General features: G+C 37.3%; 1 pseudogene; it reads right to left on the bottom strand.

Annotated features, from left to right (window-relative positions):
* Window positions 1–14,566: 14,566 nt before the first annotated feature.
* On the bottom strand, window positions 14,567–24,402 carry LOC103657461 (annotated as a pseudogene).
* Between the last annotated feature and the right edge of the window lie 1,467 nt (window positions 24,403–25,869).

Genomic DNA, 25,869 nt, shown 5'->3' with positions numbered 1-25,869 from the left:
GCCAAAGTCCTCAGTGACCTAGTCCCTTGTCACATTTTTGGCCTCATCCCTTCCCGCCTATATTTTTGCCGCCTCCAGTCCAGCCATATTGCTCCTGCATTAGGAAAGGCAATCTCCTTCCTCAGGACCTTTGAAACATGTTTCCTTTACCTGACATATGCTATTCCTAGATACTTGCTTGTATGCTTCTCCACCTCCTTCATAACTTTACTAAAATACTTGCTACTAGCAGTTACTGCAGTTTTATATTTTTATTTAATATTTACTATTTTTATATTTTTGTTAAACTGCAGTAACAACCAATGTTAGCAAATCTGACCATATCTTCTTATAATCAACTTAATCCAGATTTTAAAATGACTGAAATAGCAAAAGTAATCTTAATAACCTTAAGCACCTCCTACATACAAAATCTATACATAAGTGAACTTTAGAATGTGACCATACAAATACAGAGAAAAAAAGTTTCAAAAAAATCTTGTATAACTAAATGATGTCATTAATTAGTTATAATTATGTAATTTAAAAACAAATAGCCATTATGGGTTTTAAGATTTTATTTATTTATTTATTTGAGAGAGAGAAAGCACAAGCAGGGGAGCAGAAGGAGAGGTAGAGAAACAGTCTCCCCATCGAGCAGGGAGCCTCATGCCAGGTTGGATCCCAGGGTCCTGGGATCATGACCTGAGCCTAAGGCAAACCTTTAACTGACTGAGCCACCCAGGCGCCCCAATAGCCATTATGTTTTAAAAATGTAAGTACTTATGATCTGAAATCAATATAAGACAATCATGCATGTAGAAATTTTAGTTACTGAACAAGTTTTTATCTTGACATTAATTGATTCGAATATGTCAAATTTTCTAAGGCTTCAAGCTCATAGAAAAATAAATTAAGAAAAAACAAGCTTTACAGTTCAATACAGCCATTAATGAGAACTGTAGGCACGTCAAATTTAATTCAAACTACTTTTGTCTTAAAGGTTTTTATTGTGCATTTTAGGTGTCTTGTTTCCAAGTGTAGTTCCCTCAATTAAAGGAGAGGAGAAAGCACGTCATATAAAAACTTGCGGTAGTCACTAATATCTCCAAATACTCGTGTTCAGTGTTCACAAATTCTTTGTCTTCACAGTTCAGTTTTCTACCTTAAAGATGTTCTTTGTTGAGATATTATATCTATAAGCAACATAACAAACATGTCTTAACAAATGTTATAGTCAATGGCTGTCCCTAAAAATTGTCCTACTGACATGGAGACATAGTCATCTTACAATAAGCCGGCCATCAATAAAGAATCTTCAGAATGACACTGTTTGTTACATATTTCTGAGTAGTCCTCTGATCTCATTTTAACTTATCTCTGTGTTCAATGAAAGAAGGAGGGAAAAAAAAAATGGCTCTCCGTGTAAATCCACAAATAATCCAAAACCCTTCACTATGCTCCAAAGTCAAAGCCCTTGGTGATTTTCTCTGAAGGCTGGATTCACACCACATGATATGCAAGTGCATTCATATTTCTAGTCATATTTCTTGACACATTCAGAGGTTATAGTAAATGTTTCTTTTGTTTATTCCAGAAAAAAAGAACCTTTTATATTTCAACCATTTTTTAAACTTCTGAATTTGAATCTTCACACTTCTTGCACTTACTGTTTTATTGTTTTAATGCACATTTTTCTAAATAGCCTATTAAAATTGAATAGGTCAAATTGTTCAGGCATACCCTTATCACAGTTTTTTTTTTCCCCCTGCATTTCCAGCATTTTTACATTCATGGGTGCAAACAATATTTGAATTTATTTTATTATAGAATTCAACTCAATTTAACTTTTTGGAAAGGATGGATGAACCCAGCCATTTCTTTCATTTGTCAAATGACTTGCGCAATTTTTCAAAGAGTTTTGGTTCACTATAATCCCACTTACTTTTTCCCTGAACAAGTTGTACATAAGAAAATCCACATGGGAATAACTCTTCTTATTTTTATTCATTATTAATGAAAAATAGAAGTTTTTTATTCATTATGGCAATACATATATTTTTAGGTAAAATATAAATGAATTATAATTGTAAATGGATATGATGTAAATATTTGGGTATGTAATTGAAACCTATAGTGAAATACATTTTGAAGCAAAATCATTTTTGTTGGTACCAAAAAAGCCTGAACAAACAAAACAAAAATCAAAACAAAACAAAACAAAAAAGCAAAAAAGATGGAATATACAATGCTGAATTTATATTCAAACATGTTACTCCATTCTTCTGATTGATTAAACCTCATTAATAAGAACTCATGTAGACAAAAGTCAAAACTTTTTATGTTCTTTAATACTCCCTTTGTAAACTTTGCTCCACATACTCAGAACCGAAAATATACACGGTACTTCTGGAAATGTTTAGGATTGTTTTTCAAGCTAATTGTTAGGCAAATAACTAGATATGTTAGAATTCAGAGAATAATATCCAAAATAACCAAACAGCACAAGCAGAGCTATGAGAATGTAAATACCCTACCATGAGATTAAACTTTACATTAGGATCTATTGCTATTTCATCTGCAAATCAACATACTGTGAACACAAAGTTATGAAAATAATTCAGTGCACCTACTGAACTTTGGATCACTCAGGAGGAATACCCATAATGTTGGCACATATATAGTCTGATGTGGACGAGCATAGGTGTCATCGCTAAATGAGTGCTCCCAACGCTTACTGCATCAAGAAAATTACTTTGAAACTTGTTCTGACTCTTCATACAACAATAAAAACAAAGCAATTGTTATGACAGTACAATTATGGATGTTTCCCTTTATTCTTCCAAATTGTATCTAATATGATAATAATAAGGGATAATTGGGATGTTTGGTAATGAGGGGAGGAAGTTGAGGTGCAATTCAGATCGGCTCTCCAGCCGTGAAGCAGGAAGTGAGCTAGACTCCTTCTTCACCTTTCCACCTTCCTCCAACCTCCAAACTAAACTCTCCCTAGTCCACGTCCTCTTTTATTCTTCCTAAGATAAAAGAACATATACTCATAATTTAAGCAGGAATAACAACAGTACCAGCAAACACTTTCCCACATTTATTGTATTTCAGGTCCACTCTAAGAGTATTACATGAAAAATGCCTTTAGTCTTCACACCCTAAGGGGCTGGTACTATTATTTTCTCCATTTTCACATAAGGAAAACAGCACAAAAATGAAGTAACTTGCCTACGTTACCCGTCTAGTAGGTGGAAAGGCCACTTGAACTCAGCTCATCTGACTCCACAGTACAAGCTCTTAGTCAGGATCCCAATCCTCCACAATGCATCACTCTGGAACTTGCTGAAATGTAAATACTAATTGAATGGGTCAGGGTTGGAGGCAGAGACTGCGCATTTTTAATGAGCTCCCAGGTGATGTTTCTGCTGCTCTGCAGACCAGATGTTGAGTAGCTGAGCATTTCGCTGCTGCCTCTGCTATGGTAGGCAAGCATACAACCAACAGTCGGTACAAAGGATCACTTTTTATTATGCATGCTTCCTATCTCCCCAAGCTTTCCACATTTAAATTGAGCAGAAAATCTGAGATATGTGGACCCTCTAAAGCTTTAGGCAAGATATATCTGTACTCACGGCACCTGCTGTGTCAGCTCCTTTTCCCATAATTAGGTCACATTAATTTTTGAGGTCAAAGAGTCTCTTAAAATGAACTAAGTGCGTGATCCATGTTCATGTAAATTTGCTGTAAGACTGAACCTTTGGAAGGAGAAGTTGATGTTACTATTAAGATAACCTTCAAAGCCAGCTGTGAGATTATAAAAGATACCTTGTGTCTTGTCCCTTCTGGGGCCTGTTTTAAATAATTCAAGACTTTTCTAAAATGAACTTTTATATTCTCCCTATAAATATGGAATTTTAGTAAGGTCATTCTAGAATAATAGAAATCTCTTTTTCTGTAATTATTGGGAAAAATATAAATGATTGAAATCAAATCATTATGCAATGCCTTTTAGCATCACACTACAATAGAAAAAAGGACTGGGCTCAAATATTTATAACCCTTCTTTAAATATCGCTACAGTTTAGAGGCAGTGATTGTTAGCCTTGTTTTACTCTAGACTCTGGCTTTCTGACAGTTTTTTTTTTTTTAATGATTCCTTGGAATCTTTGGACATTCTTTACAATCCTACTGAAGCTTTTCTCATAGAGATTTACTATTTTGACATGTAATAAACAATTCTTGAATTTATCGTATTTTACATTTCATGACCTTGGTTAGCTCTGACATGTGTTTTTCTCCTTGATACATTAATATTTTTATCTTTGGGTTGTTTTTACATAATGCTTATGCATAATCATGCCACCAGCCTGTTCTGACTTCTAAGTAAAAGGTACAGAAATAAAATATACTATTAAAAGAGTCTCTGGGAAAAGTAGTAAATTATTTGAAGCAAGTACAGATAGCTTAATTTGAAAAGGCAAATCAGTTGAAATTTTAAATATTTCACTATTGAATTTTTTCAGCTTTATCGAGGTGTAATTGACAAAATTGTAAAATATTTAAAGTGCACGTTATGGTGATTTGATATACATATACATTGTGAAAGTATTCCACCCATGTAGTTAATTAACACATTGCTCATGTCACATATTTATCTCTCCCTCTCTCCTCTCTCTCTCTCTCTTTTTTTTTTTTTGGTGAAAACACTTAAGTTCTACTCTTAGCAAACTTCAGTTATACAATACAGCATTATCAACTATAGTCGCCATGTTTTACAGTGAGTATTTCCTTATTATGATCAATACCTAACTTCTTAAGATTAATCGAGTACCTGTGAATATGTCATTAGTAATGGCATCTGTAAATATGTCATTAATCAAGTATCTGTAACTACGTATTTACACATCTCTTCCATGAGAAGAAGCAGTCCATTTCTTCAAGAATCCTTGCCTTATAATATATGATGCACCCACACTAACAAACTTTTAATGTGAGGGTTTAAGTCATCAATTTAAGTTTTTCTTTCAATTGATTTGAAATTATTTCCAAATTAACTATCCAAATCCTTCAACACAGGCGAATTAACCCCATTCATAGGATATTGCTGTTTTGCAAATTACATAAAAAAGAAGATAAGGATACAAAAGGATACTCAAGCCTACATATACAAGCACCTGATAACCCTCAAGAAAAGTTAGGTTCAGCAAGAGGGCTAAAAGTCTCTTATACAGAAGCGTCTGGAGTCAAGTTTTCCCGGGAAAGGCAACTCCGGTTGAGCTAGAAGCAGATTCCAAGGTCCACAAGAGTGGAGCCCCACAGCACTGCGAGGAAAGGAGAGCCTGTGAGGAGCTAGACAAAGCAGTCTGACCCAGAGAGAGAGGCAGGTCTCCCCAGGGAGGAAGCAGGACCGCTCAGGAGTGTGAGAGCTGAAATAAGGGTTTTAAACTGGAAATAGAATATAAAATCAAAGAAGGTGGTAATTTAGAGGTTAAAGTTGTGATAAAACTTAGGGCAGAAAAGAGTAGAAAGGCTGTAGCCTGAAAAGGAAAGCGGTGACATTGTTTAAGAGGGGGAAATCAGTTACTAGTTTAACAAAATGCCAACACATTTACAAAGACATGATTTTAAAAACACAGCCTATTCAACTATAGGTTATAACCAGGACATGGTAGACTCTAAAGTAACTTGGAGAGTCTCTCTGCTTTGGGATAGGAATTATTTTGTCAGTAAAGAAAGTTTTAAAAAAAGGTATTTACAGTATGAATAACTGTGACATTTATAAAAATGCTTGTATCACAAACAGGCAGAAGTACCGGAGCTTCCATTTTAAAGTTTGTGCATCTGAAATTTATCACATTCTACAGAAAGTCTCTGCAAGTGTACTTTTTCCAATAAATGCCCTGAAATATCGGTCTTGTTACTCTTCAGCGAGGTGTATAAACTCCAGTAACACCCGTTTACCAGTTTAATACCTTTTTTATGATAGCATAACTATATGCAACTTTGATTTATGAAAAGGAAAGCTCAAGTTCTTAACTTCTGAAATGAGTTTTCTTCACCAGCAAAAGTGCCTAAAGTGAAAGAAGTAAACATATGTATTAATATGATATGAAAATTAGAATTTGAAATGCATATTATAGGAGTAAAAGCTTCTCATTTTCTTATTTTTTTATGTCACATGGAATGATTATGTATTTTTATGTGAAGAGAGACTGGTTATTCTTCTTATCCCCACCCTATGCCATGCCCCCCCCCCCACTTTTTTACTTTGTTTTGTCAATATACTGAACTGGTTTTTACAGCTATACTTCTGGTCTTGTGAATGACTTTCAAAGACTAATGACACCCATGGTGACGCTGGAAAGCTACAGGATGTCCAAGTGACGAATATCTTAATTTTCTTGTTTATAATCACAGCAACTTTTGAGTCAGAAAGTTGACACACTATTATTCCATACATTGGGACTTAGGGTACAGATAATTTTTAGTTATTTATTCGAACTGAGTGACAGATACAGATTTTGAATTTTTATTTCTGAATGTCTCAATTTTTGTAATACTAAGTCAATATATGAAACCAAGAGGGAAAAAAAAAAAACCCTTTATTTCTACAGTCCATCTTTAACTTTGGTAAAATGGAATATCCCCAGATACGATGAACCTATGAATATACCAGAATGGGAACTTTCTTGTGGTTTTTCAACAGTTGTAACAGAAAGGTGTTCCAGGATCAAGGGGAATTCATAAGAATAGACTGCAGAGGGATTCCGTAAGAACTCACTTCTGTATTCTCAACACATTCTTTACACCTGGCAAACTTCATGAAGGCATATGTAGGCATCACTCAGGGCTTATCCTTTATTCAAGTATTGACAAGAATTGGTTGTATCACATACACATGTTCCAACCTGCTTCTGCTATGCAGAGAGGGGAAATGTGAAATAGATTTTTATTTTGCTCTAATTTAAAGCAGATCAGAAAGTATTACAGCACTCAAGACTTCACTTTCAAACATCATCACTAATATTCAAAGTAGCTAAAATGCCAAGTTAAAAAAAAATGGTTCACACACGTGCCATTTTCAATTATTAAATAAAGTTCCCTTTGACTGCCATTTTCATAGGATGCCGTATGCAAATCCACAAAACTTGTGAAACCATAGGAGAAAAAGCTATAGGAACATTCCTGTAATCTTCCTGAAGCAGGAGTTTATGTTTTCAAGAAGGGTACCGTTCCTGTATTTTTACATAACTCTGTCATAATTTGCAAATTTCTTAATCATATTGCTGTAATAGCTAAGCTGTATTTAGTGCTTCTTCTATGCCAGGCACTATGCTGGCACATTTTCATGGTTTAACTTATATAATGCTTATAAAACCTAGCCAAATTATTATCATCTATTACAGATGAAGAAACTGAGATGGGAAATTAAATAACCTGTCAAGTTTATACAGTTTATAAGTGACATTATCAGGAATAAAATCCAGGTCTGGCTGACTCAAATTCCAAGTTCTTAATCATTTTACTCTTACAATGCGGCTCATAAGATATCTTACAAGTACTTAATTGTATTCTGATTGAGTGCCTTTTTGAAGTAGCAATTCAAGCCAACATTCTTCCCACATTGTAAAACAACCCCACACTGTAAAACAACTCTAAACTGACAATTTAGGGGCAAGTATAGTATACGTGAGAGACAGAATATTAGTTATCTATCCCACACATATTCACCTTTTCTTACTTATTGATATAACATGATTTCATTAAGGATGGCAATGTGCCTACGTAAAGGGAATACGTTTCCCAGTTTTCCTTATGATTATCTGTGGTTAAATGAAGCAATTCTAAATTATGGGATGTAAGCAGAAATACTTGGATAGAATTCTGGAGTGGCTTTTTAAAGGGGAATATCTCATCTTACACACACCTTTTTATCCTTTACTCTTCACCTTCATCTAGCTTGAAACAAAGATATGATTTTCAGATATCTGGCAGCCTTTTTGAGATACCGAGAATGAAGTTCAGCCCACAAATATGGCAAAGCTTAAAGAACTTGACTATTTTGGAGTTTCTTTGTTTATGAGAAATAATCAACTTCTATTTTAACACAGTTGAAACCACTGTTTCGAGCGTCTATTAACAACAACTAAATGAAATTCTTACCTGTATAGTATAAAAATTAGCCCCACAGAAAAATTTTGTTTTATGTAAATTTGATTCATCTTATTTATTTTAATTCTTTGGCCCTCAGAAGGAAATTGAGTGTGTGGCAACAGATGTTACTTACATCGTAAGTGAGTATTGTACTTATATTGTATATGCCTAAAGACTCATTTGATTTCAAATTAAAATAATGAAAAAATTGACTTTACAAAGAGAGTATTTTGAAAATCAAACTGTGCTAATCTCACCGTTTCAATTATATAGTCATTTGAACTCATTCTAACATAATTTTTGTATTTCATGGCTCTAAAATAAAGGATGTATTGTTTTAAATAAAATATCAAGCAACTCCAGGGTGCATGGGTGGCTCAGTTGACCATCCGACTCTTGGTTTAGGCTAAGGTCATGATCTTGAGGTCCTGGGATGGAGCTGGCATGGGGCTCCATGCTCAGTGTGGAGCCTATTTCAAATTCTTTCTCCCATTCCTTCTCCCTCCCTCTCTGCGCCCTCCCCTCTTGTGCCCAGCCGCCAAAATAAGTAGATAAAATCTTAAAAACAAATCAAGCAAACCCACAAATCATATCCAAATGATCAAATACAAACATGGTAAAAATTAATATTATTTATGAAAATGTTCAAGAAAGTGAAGAAGAAAAACAAAAAAGAAAGAATACACAATTCACTCTACAAAAAATAAAATTTATTTCTTTCAATGGCAAAGATAAAACCAGCACCATGAAATACTCAGTTTTAGTTCTATCAGTATATTTTATGATATTTGTAGAAATAAAATGAGACTGCCCTTTTTCAACTTATACTATTTTGCTAAAAAATATTCTATTTCTTACACAAAATAGAGGTAAGGTGAGCTTTTGTACACTGAAGTTAACTCTGAAAAGGGGACACGCAGTTTTACATTTGTTCTTTTTACATGAATTTCATAAAAAATTTAAAAAAAATAAAACTTTAAAAACAGTATGAAATGACTTTCACAAATACAAAAGAAAAATCTAATTGAAATATGTATTCTAGAGAGCAAAATTTCTAAATCTATTTTCTTATAAAAGAAAGTAAATACAGTGGTGATTCTGTAAGATATATGTGTAGCAAGGCTAAGGAGAGGGAGAAGAATATTTTAAAAACCCTGAAATTAGTGAAGTGAATATCAACCATCTCATACAATACACATTCGAGTTGATAGTCCTACCCAGAGACTCTCAGTTCTGGTTTTCCCTACGGTTGGATTGTCTTTTCTCTTTATTACCATCAAAGAATTAGATGCTTATCAACAATGAAGTTTCAGAAGGTGGCCCCCCATGGGTATCCAATTACTTTCTTCCTCTCTAGTCAGCTACTGGGAGATAGAAAATGATTGACAGATGACTCTGGGGTGTAATCCTCCAGGCCCAGTGGTGTGCCTCCAGACTGAATCTCAATGTTGAGACTTTTCCAAGACTCTTCCAAGGACACCCTGGGGGACCCTAATTGAACTCCAGGGGACTGAACTTAATTCATTTTCAGTCCTCAATCACTCGCAGCCTAGAGAAAACTCTTTATGCCCAGAAACAGCTTGAACTTGTAGAAAGAATGAACAGGAGCCAAGCTAGGAGATCTAGGCTCCCAGTGTAGCCAACATATCTGATTCTCCTAGGCACGTAAGATGAGCTTCATGCTTTTGACAGTGGATAGTGACACTGCCTCTGCCTGGAGCGTCCTTCCTTTTCTCATTCAATTTCTCCGTAAAATTCTGCATTCTTTTGAAATCTAACTCTAAAGTCTTCTTTCCTAAGAAGGCTTTCCTAGGTTCTCACATCATCCTCTGAATTCTGCACCATTTTGTTGGCCTCTCCTATTGACACTTATATTAGTTTTTTATAGTAGGTGTTGCATATTTATTGTGGCTACTTAATGACAAGGAAAGTCTATTTTTTATTTATTCTCTTACATCTCCTTTCTTTTGTATTTAAGAATTGCATAGTGTTTATTATATGAATGAAAGTATCTTGGCCCAAGTCACAAAATACCTTTATGTCTGTTTCCTCCAATACAAAATGTGAATAACAAATTATGCTCTAGGGAGAATTGTTATTGGGATAATCAAACGCAAGTGTGTTTTAGAAAGCACATAGTTTGAGGCTCTATATAAATATCAATTGTTAAATAGTAATGTGTTTGGGGATCACACACAGTATATTCTACGACACTTCTGTGGGTTTTGTAAAATAAGCTGCATGAAGTCAGAAAAAGGGGGCCCTAGAGATTAGCAACCAGCCTTGATAATCTGTAATTTATAAAATGGGATTTACTATTTACTGGGAGTTGTAGAAATTCCTCCTGGGTCTGATTCACTCTGTCTCCAAATGTCTAGAAAACACGGATGTACCAGGCTTACGGGAGCACAGCTCAAGTATTTCCCATTCCAGCTACATTTTAGCTTCTGGAAATAGCTCTGAGAGTGAAATTAGCATACGGCCAATTTGCTGGATGCCCAGAGGTTCCTGTATCATGCTGATACATCTTTATCTACTCATTAAGATTATGGCCTAAAATTCGCTTTTCTTGACTTTATGCCTATTACTCTTGAAGTATTATAGATAAACAGTTCATTCATATTATGCTTCACTTTCTCCTTCTATGAAATGCATTAATTAACACTAAACTAAAAAATATGCTTGATAAATATGTCAACTTACACCCAATTATATGTAATGTGTTCTCAATGGGCAGGAAGTAGGAAATGATCTTCTTGTTACATATACCTATAATGCTTTCTAAAAGATTTTTGCTATTACTAGGGCAACATTTAAACCAGTATATAGATGATTGATACACAGTAGATTTTCTTTTATTGTTTTTACATATTAATAAGGTCTCTTTCAGGAAAATATAATGTATATATTCTCCTCAACATACATATACCCTGGAACGAGCTTCTTGAACAAGCTCCTCTTGATGTGATCTGAATGAGATAAAATTTTGTCTTTTGTTTCCCATTTAAAAACTCCATCTAATGAGGACCATCTTCCTTGCCCTCAGATAAAACTTTGGAAGGTCTCATGGATGCTCTAATTATTTTGCAACTGGTAGGTTGCAGGAACATTCTTAATTCAAAGATTAAAATGTTCAGTCCTGTGCAATAATTAGAACTCTGAACACGATTTGCCATCATCTTCACCTTCCAGTTCCACACATGGCACTGAATGGTGCATCCCTATTGCAGCCATTTGGTTAGGCAGATGATCCACTGTTCTTCCCTTGTGTTGTGCTGGTGTTTTCTTTGAGACTTTGGAGGCTTCCTTCATGGGTAAAACATGGGTGATACCTCTCCTCTGACTTAGGACTCCCATCTCACTCTTACTCTTCACTACCCCACTCCACGCTCTCAGTCCCATCTTCTCTTTGTTTGTTGTTGTTGTTTATATTTAATGCTTTTTTAAAAAAAATTTTCATTTATATATTTGAGAGAGAAAGAGAGAGTGCGCACAAGCAGGGGAGCGGCAGGCAGAGGAAGAAGCAGGCTCCCTGGGGCTCGCCCACTGACGCTTAACCCACTGAGGCACCCAGGGGCCCCTCCCATCCCCTCTTTGACTTGGTTCCTTTGAGTCTTTGGAATCATGATAATGTTTTACATAATTTAAAAAAGACTAAGAGAAAAGGGAAAACACTTGTAAGTATGACGAAGGGAGAAGGAGAAGGGAATGGAAGTTTACTACTGAGGTGAAGAAATAATAATAAGTGGAGTTTATATTGTCATCGTGAAGGTTGCTGAATGAGGACATGGAGAAAGAAGTCTCCAGAGTCTGGAACAGTAATTACCACTCATGAAGGAGACATAATTCAGCGGAGCATCACTTGACTGGAGAGGTGTCGGGAATCTGAGAGCATAGGCTTAGAAACATCAGCAAGACTAGCAACTATTTTCAAATCTTTTAGGGCAGATTACAGGCGGAGCCAAATGTGGGTCCACAAGACAAGTCTCCACTGAGGTAGGATCTAAAGGCCTAAAGAACACAAGATCCTGGAAAATAAATTTCAGCACAGGGACAGAAAAGGCAGCTTGGGACACTGCTGGAGACAGAGAAATGCTGAGAAATGGCAGGTAATTAAGAGTAGGGGAAATGTAAAGACAAAGTTTTCACGGAGAGCTTACTGTTACAGACGTGAGCAACTTGCAAAATTGGAGAGCCCTAAGGTAAAACTTATGTTCAGTTTACTCTGGGGTTGCAAATATGAGGGCTGAGGTAGAAATTTAAAAAGAAAATTTAGAAAAACACATATGTATGATGTGATATGTATATAAATCTTATGTACATATTTTACTACTTCTACCATATGTATACTTTACACACACATATATGCAGATATACATATGTGTACATGGGAATCAGGAAAGAGAAATGTAACAAAACTAGATTTAGTAAATATATTCAAAACTCTGCCAGTGTGCCATTGTATTTCAGATTGCAAACTCATAGAGGGTAGGTGGCTTACATAGGTAGTCGGTCTCCTTATCCTTGGATTTTGTGAGCTTATAAGCACCTTAACAGAAACTAAGTCTAAGGTATGAGTTCAAATATGCTGGACAATGGACAACAATGGCTGGCAAACCCTAAACAAGTCATCTTTTTCTAATTTCTATCATAATTCATAAATAACATTGCATTAATTGTTTAGAACTAATTACGTGGAAGAGAAACAGTTACAATGACTGGCCTCTGATCTTTCCTTTCTTGGTTCCCAAAGACTTTTCCTCAGAAAAAGAACAGAAGGTGGAGACGCAGCTTAATCTTTTTAACTGTGGTAACTAAACCTCTGGGTAAGTAAGAGGACTGATAATATTTTTGGATAGTAGAGTTCTTCCTAATGAAAGGTTCTTAACAGTTTGCCTCTGGTTTAGGACTGCAATTGGTAAACAGAATATGTAAACCTTTGAAGCAAAGCTCTTTGGAGAATTTTGCATAAGCCATATAGCCTTTGAGCTATAAAGTGACAATATTTCATAAATTAAATACTCCCTGCTGTATGAGATGACCAATAAAATACATTATAGACCCCATCCATTACTCTAGGCCATAGGACACATGTCCAAGGTGGGAAAGAAGGACTCAGGGTAACACACACAAAATCTTAGCCATCTGTCTGCTTTGACTGTGTCTTTGGAATAAAGCTTGATGCTGGGTAAGATTTCTGATGTGTGATAATCTGATTGGACAATATGATATATTTATGTCTACTCAGTTTGGTGCTATGATCAGGATTGCCTTTCAGTCCAATGAAGGGAAATATTTTAGTAGGAAAAATGACAGGGTGGAAAAATAGAATGAGAATAAAACACCTGATGGTTATTACTCAGTATAAACTAGTGAAAGATTTTAGGCAAATTATTCGGGGTAAGTCTTACCAATAAAATTTGGAGCAAATAGAAATCAACTAAGGGAAACAGTTTAAGTGGTTAATAGCAAATATAAGGCTAAAGAAAGGTAGTGAAAATTATATTCATTTGCTATTATCAGTAGCTCTGGTATGAAGATCAGCACTGTCCAAGAGAAATACAATGTGAGCCACCAATGCAAGTAGTACTTGGTTCTTATTATCTCAATGATGATCCATGGGATAAGAAAATATGTTTGGAAACTTAGTAGCAGTTTATATGAAGTTCTGATTTTATACCTATATAAAAATACTTAAGGAAATGGATCAGCTGGGAAGCATGAACTTGGCTGTAGAAAATTATAGATGAAAATAAGTGTCTGCATCAACACCTATAAATAGGTTCAAATAACTGTGAATGCTGGAGGAAAAAAAGTAGAAGAGCTGGTCGAAGAATATCAAAAGGCCTATGATTGATATGGTCATAAATACCAGGCTTATGTATTTTTAAAATTTTTCTTCCAAGTTTTTATGTAAATTCCAGTTAGTTAATAAACAGTGTAATATTAGTTTCAGGTGTAAGATTTAGTGATTCATCACTTACAGACAGCGCCCAGTGCATAACACAAGTGCCCTCCTTAATCCCAATCACCCATTTAACCCATCCCCTTGCTCACCTCCCCTCCAGGAACCCTCAGTTTGTTCTCTATAGCTAAGAGTCTGTTTTCTGGTTTGGTTCTCTTTTCTCCCCCTTCCCATATGTTCATCTGTTTTGTTTCTTAAATTCCACATATGAGTGAAATCATATGGTATTTGTCTTTCTTTGACTGGCTTATTTCACTTAGCATAATGTAGTCTAGGTCCATCCATGTTGTTCCAAATGGCAAGAATTCATTCTTTTTTTATGACTGAGTAATATCCATTTTATATCTATATATATACCACATCTTTATCCATTCATCAGTCAGCGGACATTTGGGATCTTTTCATTTGGCTATTGCTGATAATGCTGCTATAAACATCAGGGTACATGTATCCCTTCAAATCAGTATTTATGCATCCTTTGGGTAAATACCTAGGAGCACAATTAAATATCATACTTCATAGAGAGTTCCTATTCCCTCTGGATGGTTCAGATCCTGATGGTCATCTTGAATTTAGTAGACATATTGTTTAGGATAATTTACTGCCTAAAGTGTTGTTGAATATTAAAATCTGATAAGGAGATATTGACCAGGGTTAGATGGCAGATCAGGCAGGTAAAAGTTATAACAAGCCGGCCTGTGATCAGTTTTTTTCTTTCTTTCTTTCTTTCTTCTTTTTTTCTTTTAATCGCAAGGTGCCAATGGCACTTTATTTTTTCTTTTTAACATCCTGTTCTGCGGCTTCCTTGGCCTTTTTTGCTTGGATGCAGAGAGCCAAGCATTGGCACTGGCCATGCAAAGATTGGCCAATGCCTTGAAGTTCTTCTCTTCCTCTGTAAAGACTCTGGTTTTCTCCTTCTTATAGACATTTGGCAGGTGCATGGCTGGTCCTGTCAGCTCTGTAGCCAATTTGAGCTCTTCAGCAGAGCTGTTTTCTTTCTTGGGGGCTGAGAGCTTCCTGGGGAAGAGGGTGAACTTGGAGTAGTACCCCTTCTGCCATGGCACACTGGCCTGCATGGACTCTGTGAACTTGTTCTACCTTCTTGGATCCACTGAGATCCCAATGGTCCATGCCACCTTCTTGTGGATGCTAGCCACCCATAACTCTTCCTAGCTAGAGTCCCTGCCAGCTCACACTTTGGTGTGATACCTCATATTGGGGCGCCTCACAATGGGCCAGACAGGTCCTGGCGGGGAGGCAAAGGGGAATGGGGCTTGCCTTGGCTTACCAGGCCTTCTGTCTGCAGATCTTCCTCGTGGGCTGGCTGAATCATGTGGCCACACGCAGCTGCCAGTTTTTGTGGAAGTGGGGTTTCAGGATCATGCCATCCTGGCTGGGCACTATAGCTGCTGCCTATGGGCCTGGGGGCAGCGGAGAGGGGAGTGAGTCAAGGCCCAGGCTCTGGCTAGACACGGTGGCCTGCCAGCCCCCAGAGCCTAGGCCCAACCTTCTTCAGTGTGATCAGTTTCTTCTATGATTAGTGGATGAGGGGACACTCTAGAGGAAAGAAAAAAAAGAAGGCAGGTGACCTAGTGTAATTTCCTTGTAAATATGATAATTGAATGTCTGGGGAAATAGATTAATGATACTAGTCATTATCTGTGCAGTACTCTTAATGTCCCTAGATTAGGATTGCTTAAGAAAAACAAACATAATTTATAGAGAATGTCACATAAACTATACAAGTCTCTGGGGAATAGGACATAGATATTTCATAGCATCTTGCTATATGGGGTAAACTGTGAACCTCTTATAGAAAAACCTCTCCTATTATTCTAGAGCAGAAAGTATGTGTATAATGTGGAAAGGAAGGTCCCATAGGGGCAACATGGGATGATCTCTCCCTGCTTTGTCTGGCCTCCTGATTACTTGATCTTTAAAATTATTAGTAAGTCTTGATACAGTGTAAATTCTCTTATATGGTTCTAGATTGGATTGTTTTGGATTCTTGAAACATTAATTTGCTGAAAAATAATATATTAAGAAGAAATTGGTGCGAGGATTCTAAGAAATTGTTGCATATGATTTTGAAATTTTTCATTGTTCTATTTTTTTTTTTCAGAGTGCTGGTGTTATATTCTTATGTCTCTCTTGCCCTTAACAGAAAATTGGAGTTGGGGTAATTCAGTGGTAGAGGAGTGAAAGAGAACAAGCTCTAGAGGAGGTGATAGGGCTGCTAATTGAGAGAAGTAAACCCCAAATAGTCACCGAGGGAAACCTTTCTGGCTTGCACTGAGCAGAATAAGAAAAGTGAGTGGGTCAGATGCTTTTATATATATTGCGGAACATTAATTTCACTGTGGAATCAATAGATTCACTTGAAAATGTGAGAGGTTCCCACTGTCAATTTTATGGGGTAGGGACAAATTTGAGGCACTCCTTATCGCTGCCATCATGCTATTATATAGTGTCCACCGTGTAACCCTTACAGAGTGAGCTTGGATAGACAAATGTGCTGGTATAAGTCAAGATGGGACTCGAAGATTAAAATTTCATTCTATAACTTACGTGTTCTTAAAGTAAACTTAATTGTCCTCTTATGGTCCATTGTTCTGAGTGAATATGCATGCGTATTAGATCAGTGAGAAAAAAGGAAAACAGGAAGGTTTGCATAGGATCGTTCCGATACTCTCCCCTGTTGAGCTTCTTCCTTCGCAGATGTAACATTTCTGGCTGAAAACAGTCTGACTTCTAAGCCCAGTGAGTTAAAAATAAGGAATAAAAAGTGGGGAAATTTTGGCTTCTAAAGAGAGTAAGCTTTCTTCTCCCTTCCATCCTTTGTTGGAAATACATATCAGCTCAAGCGAATGGCAAATACTGGGCCACTGATAACGTGGAAATCTGTCGTTCTCTTGTCTCTCTTTGTAATAGCCTGTACCACCCAATTTTACAGTATGACAAGCTCTCAGGCTGCCCTTGATTGTTTAGTAAGAAACCTTATCCCAGAGGAGGTTTGAGGCATAGATTTGACTGGTTTTGCTGTGTGTATCTTTGTCTTTTCTCCTCCTTGACGTCTCACTTTGGGATTACTTTTCTTCTCTTTCATGCATCAGTCTAGAGAGTCCAGATTCTGGGCACCCAGAGACCACTGAACCCATTCCTTCCAACTGCACCCAGTGGCTACCCAGAGTTGCTGACAAGTTTGAGGCATCATGTCTCATTTTTTAAAATAGGAAGATTTTTGTCTTGTACACCTTTTCTGCATATATCTTTTGCAAATCTGTGGCTGGAGTAGGCAAATGGTCCGGGACTTTGGTTTTCAGTATTGTGGTTTTCAGCCAAGTATTATTTCCTCCTGACTAGCATCCATGTTGAGCTTTATTGCACCTATGACTTCATCCATTTGGGTTGGCTAAGCAGTGCAGGGCAAAAAAGTGCAGCGCTACCTATATTTTTGCAAACATTACATCATATCATGAATATTTGGGAAAGTCAGGGTGAATGCCCCTGATGTCGTGTTTCCTTTTTTTGGTGGCACAAAAGGATGAATCAATGTAGGTACACCTGTTAGTTGGGAATGAAGCCAGCATCATTGATTTAAGAGTTCAGCACGTGCAGATGCTGCTAGGGGTCTCCCTTGCATCAATTATTATGGAAATCATGCCTTTGAAAAAAAAGAAGACGACGACGACATTGTGTCTCTTAAATCAACTTCGGTTGGTGGTGATAATGCAGTTGTAACTTATCCTTTGAGTACATAGAAGGTAAGAGACTGAATTCTGGTTTTTATAAGAACATGACTGTTTTCTATAATAACTGTTTAAATTCCTAGACTCATCAGATGTGCAAAGTTTTAGCATTTGAAACTTACACTTAACAAGCAGACAGTTCAACTGTATAGGATGTGGGAGAGGAAAAAAAAAACCTTAATTATCTGATTGATTTCAAAAAGAATTTAGAGTATGCTATGTTTTGTAACCCTGCTTTTCCTAATAATCCTGAGTTACCTGGCATGGGAATAAAGGCAGTTTCGAGCTGAGTAATTGTATGTGTTACCAAAATAGCTACTGTCAGTAAGAGAAGTGATACAAACACAAATAATTCTAATTTAATTTCCACTAATTGGTACCAAAAAGAGTCTTTGAACACTTAAAACAAAAAAAGCATTTGGGTTGTACAGTGTCTTTAGTACTCTTTACAACTTTTGTTTTTCTACTCCTTTATTATTTTAGGAATAAGTCAAGATATAATTTCCCTCCCTTTTCTAAGTTTCATCTTTCTTGTTGGATGGGAGTTATAAAAAGATAGATTTGTTTACCATATCCTAGTCACGTATTCCCTTTCTGCAATGTTCAGGTAACAATCCCTACACAAGGAATATTACATATTAAATAATATATGTATAAGATTTAAAGTTTATGACACATAGTAAATCTTGGCTGTTAAAACACTCTGGTGTCTAAAATATGCTATAATCTTGAGGATTTCCTTAGATTTCCATTTTTCAAAATGTATTTAATAATAACCATCTGTAAAACATAATTTTTATTGAAGTCTTTTAGAACTTTAGATAGTGTTATATATTCCCTGTACATATCCCAATGAAAGGTTGATTTTATATTTATTATGGTAAACTGACAAGACCCCAATTCACTCTGACAGTAACAACGTGGCCTGATGTCAAATCTGGTTGTGTCTGAATGAAACACGTTCTCATAAACACTATACTATAAGGCCTGGCATAGTAAAAAAAATTACATAACATGAGAAATATCCTAAAACCATGTTATGTAGACACATTTCACAGTCTTGCTATTTAGTATTAGTGTTTTTTTATGGCAAGGACATCTGCTCCACAGGGAACAAGATGATATCAATGGGCATTTTCTTCTTTCAAAGTTTAATCTAATTTCCATAACTGAGGACCACAAAAATGATTGGTATTCAAAGTCAATTAGATTAACTTTTTATATTCTGAGTTTCATTTGAAAATATTTAGCCTTCACCTTTTATTTTTCTTACCTAACAAGAGTATCCCTCTGTCCATTGCCTCACATAACACGAATAGGAACCCATGACACCAAGAACGTAAGGGATTCACCCGAAAACACTAACACACCATTACTTAGAAATTAGAATAATCAAAAATATTAAATAAATTAGATTTTGACAAAGTACCCTATTGGGAGAAACACATTATACTTGTCCTTTCTTCTAATTATATTAACATGTAATACCTGATAGCAAAAATGATGGAGGAAAAACTTAAAAACAGCAAAGACGGGGTAGAGTATGATCTTAAAGATACAAATATAAAACATTTTATCAAATAATAATAGAAAAATGCAATAAATCTCTCATGCTATGCCCCATCCAATATTTGCCCCTCCTTTGTATGTTTAAGTGCCCAGTAATTTTATTCTAATACTCAAATATAGCTTACTAATAAGTCCTTATATTTAAATAGCATTTCTTAAATGTATTTAAATTAATTCTACCACTTTACCTGTGAAAAATGACATAAAGAGAGCCTTTTTTTTTAATTTCAGTTGTAAAATTTAGTGATTCATCACTTACATGCAACACCCAATGTTCATCACAAGTGCCCTCCTTAACCCCAATCACCCATTTAACCCATCCCCTCACTTACCTCCTCTCTAGTAATGCTCAGTTTGTTCTCTGTAGTTAAGTCTGTTTTCTGATTTCCCTCTCTCTCCCTTTTCCCCCTTCCCATATGTTCATCTGTTTTGTTCAACATATAAGTGAAATCACATGGTATTTGTCTTCTCTGACTGTCTTATTTCACTTAGCATACTACACTCTAGCTCCAGCCACGTTGTTGTGAATGGCAAGATTTCATTCTTTTTGCTGGTTGAGTAATATTCCATTATATATTTACATATATATCCCACATCTTCTTTACCCATTCATCCAGTTGATGGACATTTGGGATATTTCCATATTTCAGCCATTTTAAAAATAGAGCTGCAGCCGCTATTTCAGAGGAACTGCCTTGCATGTCCTGTTTCCTAAACCTTTGAACTGGGCCACGTGCCAACATTCCAAGAAGTCAGTAAGAATGAGAAAATCCCATTTGAAAAGACTGATAAAAATGAACGTTAGCCTAGTGACCACCTTGCCTGACCAGTTAGTGATGCTCATGATGTATGAATCTAGCCCTGCTTGTCAGAACAACGAACTCTTCTTTTTTTTTTATTTTTTATTTATTTTTTTATTATATTATGTTAGTCACCATACAGTACATCCCCGGTTTCCGATGTAAAGTTCGATGATTCATTAGTTGAGCATAACACCCAGTGCACCATGCAATACGTGCCCTCCTTACTACCCATCACCGGTCTATCCCATTCCCCCACCACCCTCTCCTCTGAAGCCCTCAGTTTGTTTCTCAGAGTCCATAGTCTCTCATGCTTCATTCCCCCTTCTGATTACCCCCCCTTTCTTTATCGCTTTCTTCCCCTACCGATCTTCCTAGTTCTTATGTTCCATAGATGAGAGAAATCATATGATAGTTGTCTTTCTCTGCTTGACTTATTTCACTTAGCATTGAACAATGAACTTTTCTCAAAAACAACTTACCCAATCTTCTTTTATGTCCATAAAAACCCTGAGTCCACCTCCTGAAAGGAGTACACTGTTTGGGCTTCTATCTAAATCTGTGTACCCTAAATTGCAATTCTTTGATCTCAAATAAATGTCAACCTCTTGAACTGGTTTCTTATTCTAAGTTTTTTCAATATGTTCCTCCCTCAGCGACTCCAGCTGGTTTTATATTTAAGAACTATGATCCTTCTTCTCATAAATATTTATCCCAGTTGACCCAAAATTCCAAAGATAATTTGCAATTATAGTGGTCACTTTGGGGCTCTTTCGAACTCACAGAACTTGACTTGAGAACCACGGATATAAAACCAGACAAATCAAATGGGATGCTTAATTGGTATTTGGAAACTTTAAAATGAACTCAAGACTGATTGCCTCTTTTCAGAATACTCTTTCCAAATTAATAGAGAAAAAAATCTCAATTAGAAAAGAATCATAAGGTCTTAAAAATTCTTCTCTTCAGCCTCCTTCTGCTGCCTTGGGTTGCTCTCCCTCTCCCTCCTCTACTTCTCTTTTTCCCTCTATGGCCAAACTCCCTCTTTACCCCCAAGATCCCAAGGCCTCTCTAGATCCTTCTGTTTCATCCTCTTCACACTATCCTGTTCCAATGCACCTTTTCAAGGTTAGACCTAGAAGTTACAGTCATGAACATTTTATATGCTCCCTAGACAAAGGCTGAATTGAGAGCTATTGCTAAGGAGTTTTCATGAGTTTCTGAAGACCCTTATCAGTTCACTGATAAATTTAATATTGTCATCCAAACTTAACACCCCGGTTTTTCCAATCTTTATCAGTTGGTCCATCTACTTGGAAAGGGTCAAGTTCAACATTGGATGCTGAAGGCTGAATGTCATTAGATGATCTCCAATGGTCTTACCGAAGGACAGGGTACCTTTTGGGTGGATTGCTAAAGCTTTACATGAAGTCATTCCCCATGTCTTCCCTAAAGCCATTGATTGGAATAAAATCTAGACATGTATTCAGAGTTTATGACTGCTTTAATAAGTTTCAAATTGTTCTTAAGGAAAACTCAGGGCTTCCTTTAGATGTTGATTCCACCCAGATGGCTTTTAATCCCATGTTTGCAAATGGCCTCTGTTGTGAATTCTCTCTGCTGGTAAAAAGAACTGGGACAAAATGAGAAACTATGTTTACCCTGATCTAGTCAGTCTAGCCAATCAATTAGCTGGAACCCTTGAGGATACTACCTAAAGAAAGTCAAATAAAATCTAAATTTACAATTCCAACAGATGTCTGCCTCTTCTCTTAGGCCATGACAATCAAAAACTAGACCAACAGCTTCTCCTAAAAATATTTGCCATGTTTGTAAAAAACCCAGACACTAGAAAAAGGACTGCCTTAATCAGAAACACCAAAGGCAGTCTTCTAACACTAAGCCCTCAACCCCTCTAATGACAGAGGCTGCTCCCAGAAAACACAAGACATCTTTCTGATTTTGCCCCTTTATCATCTGGGTGAAACTTCCATAATGATTGGAAGTGAGGTTCTTACAATTTTAATTGACACTGGCACAACTCCTCTGCGTTCATCCCCAAACAATCCCTTACTAGGAGAACTGAAAAAATTCCATTGGTGGGAATTTCTAATAAAACCCGTAACAGTTTATGTCTCTTTCCTTACCTTTTCAGTTAGACCCTCCTCAGGAGAGGCATTCCTTTTTACTAGTCCACTCAGCTCCTGTCCATCTACTTAGAAGAGACTTCTAAGAAAAATACCACACTGCCATCTCTTTTTCCCAAAAAAGGGAAATTATTCTTCAAATCAATTCAACCTCTCCTTCAACTGGCAGCATTGGAAACCATTCAATACCTTTAACAGTCTTTCCCCTTAAATCAGCTAATAAGGACACTGAGAGCTTAACTCTCTTAGAAAATGTCCCGAAAGGACTTAGGGTAAAATCCACAGTAGATACCAGGCAGATCCATTCAGCTTCCCCAGTAAAGATTCAAGTTGATCCAAGCAACCCCTTCCTAATATCAGACAATACCCTTTAAACCTTGAAGTTATTGCAGGAATAAAACCAATTATAGAGGAATGCAAAGCTCAAAACCTTATAGTCTCTGGTATCAGTCCTTGTAGTACACTCACCCTTTCTGTAAAGAAACTTCGTGGACAAGGGTGGAGGTTTACCCAGGACCCCAAAGGCATCAATAACACTGCCACTTCCTGACACCCAGTTCTCCCTAACCGTCACACTCCCCAACCTCCATTCCCACAAAGAGTAAGTTTTTTGCTGTAATTGATTTCTGTAGGGCCTTCTATTGTATCTCTGTGGATCCCCGAAAGCCAATTTTTATTTGCCTTCATTTGAGGACAACAATGCGCTTGGAGTATGATGCCACTAGACTATACGGAGAGTCCTTATTTTTTCACAAGTCTTCATGCAGATTTGGCAGATGATAATTCCCCCCCCCACACACACACACAAAATCAGCCCTTATGCAGTATGTTGATCTCCTTTTCTCCTCTTGCAATGAAGCATGTAAGCAGAATAGTATCCACCTCCTTAAACTGTTAGCAAATAAAGGCAACAGAGTCTCAAAGAAAAACTTCCGTTCATCCAGACTCAAGCTAAATATTTGGCTCATTTAATCACTGACTAAGGTCTCTCCTTAAACTCCAACTGACTCCAGGGCATTTTAAGCTTCCCACAGCCACAAACCAAGAGACACTTTAAAGAATTTTTAAGCCTTGTAGGATATTGTAAGAACTGGATATCAAAATTGTCCCTAATAGTGCAACTCTTTTATATCTTACTAAGATCTGACATATTGGTTACTATATAAAGGGAAGAAAATAGTCACATGGCTTTTGGCCAATTAAAAGGACTCCTCCGCCCTCCTGCATTGGGGTGCCTTATTATCAGCCTTGCCTTTTCCTTTTTATACGTGAGAAAGAAGGAAATGTCTTGGGTGTCCATACTCAAAAATACGGAGGTCAACGTAGACCTTTCGACTGTCACGGCCAGCATTATTAGACCCGGTAGCCTAAGGACTTACTCTTTGCTTGAGAGCTATTCAGCCACAGCAGCTTTTACCAAATCAACACAAGGGATAGTGATGGGCTCTCTCCTAACCATTTGCTTCTTGCGCAGAAGCTTTATTAAATTCCCATCACACTCATCTTTCTGCAAGCCGACTCACCTCTTCTAATTTTAACTTCTCCCTACATTAGATCTTGATGCATTATTTATTTTTATTTATTTATTTATTTATTTTAAGAGATTACAGCTGTAACTTCCTCTGCAGGACACGTTTTCTTCGGAATGCAGGGGACGGGCTCTGGGGCCACCCCCAGGGGCCACCGAGGCGCGGCTCACTGTTTGCATTCTGCCCTACTCTCACTTCGCATCTCAGGCGCTGGGGCTGACCACGCCCCTGGGGCGGTAGCGGCGGTACACCTGCCGGGTGGGTCCCAGGTGACCACTGAGAGAGGGGAGGGAATCGCGCTTCATGGCCTCGCTCGGCCCCGCCCGGCACGCAAACCGGGAGAGGGGTGGAGCCGCAGCAAGGTCGCTGGGACTCCTCTGCGGCCCGGCCCACAGTACCAGGGCCCGCTCCCACCAAGAAGCCTCCCTTAAACTCTTCTCCCTTTACCTGTTGACCAGACATACCACTACGGTCTAACCTTGACTGACCAACTGCTGACATCGAGAGCTGACTTGCAAAAAACTCTATTATTAATGTGAACTCGTGGTTTGCTGATGGTTCCTATTTAAGGAATAATGGAAGGAAATACTGTGCTGGGTGGGTGCACTATTACCACTCCCTTCCAACCTTCTAAATAACAACCTTCCTTTACCAATGGCTCCTTTGGCACAACCCGCAGCATTTTACGCTCCAACTGGATAGAGCTTTTACATTTCAGCAAGAGGAAAAAGCTTTGTCACTATGCCTTTGTAGTTGTTCATGATTTGGGTTTGTCTTGGAAACAGGATTTTTAACATCTGGAGGATATTAACTTAAAAATATAGCTCTTATCGTTGAATTGGTAGATTCAATCGAACTCCCCCCCATATCAAGTTCCTTGGGTATTCAAAATTAGAATCAGATGAGGCTATAGGAAATAATTGAGGTGATAAAGCAGCAAAAGCAGCCTGCCATAAATTCCATGGAAGCTAATAACTTCATAGCAAATATTATTTTCCAAAAGAAGATCTGAATCTTACTGTAGAGGGTACCTGATCCAGGGCACCACACAGAGAAGCACTTTATTGGACTAACAAGTGTATTTTCAGTTCCTTACCAAATTCATACTATGGCCCAAGTAACAAACCAGTACTACCAGAATCTCTGGGGGGAAAAAAATCAAAACAACTACTTGAAATAGCTCATCAAATGACTCACTGGGCAACTGTCAGACTATAAGCTTTATGAAGCAATACTGGTGGGAAGGGTTCTAAGGCTGCTAGGGAAGCACTGTTAACCTGCACTAGTTGTCCAAAATTTCACCCAGGGAGAATGGTTCAGACAGCTTCCAGACAATATGGTTTACCCAGTGGGCCTGTTGAGATCCAGCAAATAGATTTCATCCAGCTGCCACCTTCTCATGGTTACAGCTAAGTCCTTGTCATGAGCTGTATGTTTTCTCATCGTATTGAGACATTTCCTTGCCGGTGTGCTACGTCTCAGCTGTTGCAAAGGTATTGGTAGAAAAGATAATGCCTGCTTGGGACACACCCTTGGAATTACATGGTAACAAAGGAACACACTTTACTGGCCACGTCATGAAGCAAATATACTCTCTTTGGCTTATATTACAACATTTCCATTGTACCTCCCACCCTCAGTCCTATGGACTGGTAGAAAGAACAAATGGCATCATTAAAACACAATTGGCTAAATTTATGGAAACATTAAAATTGACTTGGCCTAAAGCAGTTCCTATGGTCCTATCGAATTTAAGAGCTGCTCCCTTCCCTTGGAGCTTGTGACTGGGAGACCTATGAATCTGGCCCTCGCTGAATTTGATGTTCAATTAATTAAAGGAGATATTCTCCACTTTTGCAAGGGACTAATTAAGGTCACAGACAAAAATCATGCCCTGGAGAACAATCTTTTCATAGCACACTCCTGGGAGACAAAGAAATAAAACACAACCTACGACCAGACCAGTTC

The sequence above is a fragment of the Ursus maritimus genome, unplaced genomic scaffold, assembly GCF_017311325.1.
Source record: "Ursus maritimus isolate PB19 unplaced genomic scaffold, ASM1731132v1 scaffold_29, whole genome shotgun sequence".
Classification (NCBI taxonomy): domain Eukaryota; kingdom Metazoa; phylum Chordata; class Mammalia; order Carnivora; family Ursidae; genus Ursus; species Ursus maritimus.
This window is presented reverse-complemented; position numbering and strand designations above follow the sequence as displayed.